Consider the following 2,591-nt stretch of genomic DNA (forward strand, 5'->3'; position numbering starts at 1 on the left):
AAAAGAGTTAATGCATATATAACAGTCATAAATTGCTGAAATGTAGTTTCATGTCCAAATTATTGCAAGTTGATAGGAATAGGCTTGCATGAAAAATCAAAACATAATAATAATGATGCTTAAGAGCTAAATACTCACTGGTCTGCCATGATTTTTTTTTTTTTTTTTTTTTTTGAGACAGGGTCATGCTATGAGTTCAGGCTGGCCATGAATTTACTATGTAGTCCAGGCTGGCTTCAAACTTGTGGCTATCTTCCTGCCTCAGCCTTAGGGCAACCTAGTGAAACCCTGTATCAAAATTTTTTTAAATTTTAAGGTGTGGGGAGGCCTGGGGTTGTAGTTCACTTGTAGAGCACTTGTGTATCATACATTCAATCCCCGGAATGAATGAATGAATCGATCAATTGATTGATCAGCTGAGTGGGAATGGGTGGCAATGGCATGGCCCTTAACCCATAGTCAGTAGAGCTTCTGAATGCTGAGTGATCTGTACACAAACACGCCTTTGCCTATGTTACCTGGGAGGGGCCAAGTGAAGAAATGCCGTGTTTTTCTATAAACTTAGCTGGGGTGATGGGTGGGAAACAGCGGTCAGCAGGATCCCGAGGATAATGGGGCGGTGACAGCAACCACGCTGGATCCTCTGCCCTCCAGCATCCCCCACGAGGAGAAGCCAACTGGGAAGGTTCCTATGGTTACCAGGGCATGGCTGCTTTAGGACTTTGGTCCTGATGTAAACTGAGTGCATATGATTTTACAGCTGCCGGGGTAGACAGACTGACACCCACGGGGAAGAATGACGGCTCCTTTAAAGACTGGAACTTCCCTCAAGCTTCTTTGGGAACCAGCTGGGCATCAAGTGCCAGAGTGTATCAGATACACAAATAAGCACTGCATTGCTCTGAATTTTGACTATGAGACTTTAACTGCTGGGTGGACAGGGTGAGGCTACATAGTACACCAAGAGAATCCAGGTCTCTCCTAAGACCAAGCCTCCTGGACACCATTCACCAGCAGTGGGATCTCAGGACTGCTGAACTCTAACCAGGCTTCTCTCTGTAACTCACTGGAGACAGGTGACAGCTAGCTCACGGTCTCTGCGAATATTGAATGAGATGCGAAAGAAAGCACACTGTGAGTGCTTACCAAACACTGTCTGTTCCCTTCTTTTTCCTTATACATGGTCAGCTGAATTAATTAATAAGGAGGATTTCTGGCCAATAGTCAAATAAGGCTCTGAAAATCCTCCAGGCTAGGAAGAATAGAAAAAATAGTCTACATCTGGGCAATTTAGTGACACACCGTCTCAAAATAAACAAAGGGTTGGGCTGTACCCAGTGTGAAGGCCATGGGTTCAATCCCCAGGACCACACACACACACACACACACACACACACACAACTCTCCTTGCTGACTGGTTCTGCATGACCCGCCTCCTTAGGTGATTCTGTTAGTGCCCATGCCTAGACCAGCTCTCCCATTTTGGCTTCATTTCACCCTCACCAACATGCACAGAATGGCTACCTGTGCTTTCAACAGAATAGATCTATAATGTGAGGCGGCTCAGCAAGGTAGGAGTCCTTAGCAACACCTGCACACTTACTTCTGTCCCACTGAATGATCTCCATTCAGTGGCCCCACCTTCTACTGTGGAGCTTTTTGCAACTTGGAGTAAAAGCAAAGTTGCCATGTCCTCCAAGTATACAGCTTTTACACACCCTCTACCACTGACATATTCTTTGACTTATTTGTAGCATTTAGACCAATAAGCTAATTTTCCTGGCCTTTTTGATAAAAGAAAGAGGTGGTGGAAACTTGGCTCTTCACATTTCTCCAACTGTGTAAGTGACTGTCCAGTGCCTGTTAGCTGCTCGCTGAATTCTAGCAAGTTCTGTAAAGCGACAGGGGAGATGGTGCTAACTGTAGATTTACTTTCTACAGGTCTTTCTGGCATCCCACCGTCACCACTGTTTTCATCAGCTGCTAGTCCACCTGATTCATTGTGCACGGAATTGGAAATGTGGTCTTTATCTGTTCACAACACTTCCCTCCTGGAAGTTCCCCCTCTAGGCAAATGGAACCAACAAAGACATGACAGTCCTAGTCCTTCCTCTCCTGTGGCTCTATCCACATTCTCGGTTTCTTTCTTCTTTCACTTCCTTGCATAATTCACTGCAGTCATTCTTCCTCTTACTCACTCTGTCCCCCACAGAGGCTGATTCTTAGGGCTAGCGGGCGGGGACAACCGAACTGGCAGGAACATTATCACTGAGTCAGTTTCATGTCCTGGGAGGATGTGCCATGTATGGCTCAGCTGGACCATGACATCTGAAAAGTCACCCATCCTTGAGTAGGAAAAATTTGTGATGTTTAGCTCATCCTAATCATACACCCTGATTATTCAGGGACCTCTCAGGAGTTGGGACGCACAGAACATTCCAGAAAGGAAAGTCATCTTGGTATATAGTTTTCACATCATGCCTTGCAAATAGCCAGTTCATTGGTCCTAAAACCAGGATCTGAGAATCCCTAGACATCCCTGTTTGCCCCCTCTGGTTACCAGGAACTTATTCAAAATTACATATATATAT

Source organism: Fukomys damarensis, unplaced genomic scaffold (assembly GCF_012274545.1).
Source record: "Fukomys damarensis isolate Sample0158 unplaced genomic scaffold, DMR_v1.0_HiC HiC_scaffold_2, whole genome shotgun sequence".
Taxonomy (NCBI): domain Eukaryota; kingdom Metazoa; phylum Chordata; class Mammalia; order Rodentia; family Bathyergidae; genus Fukomys; species Fukomys damarensis.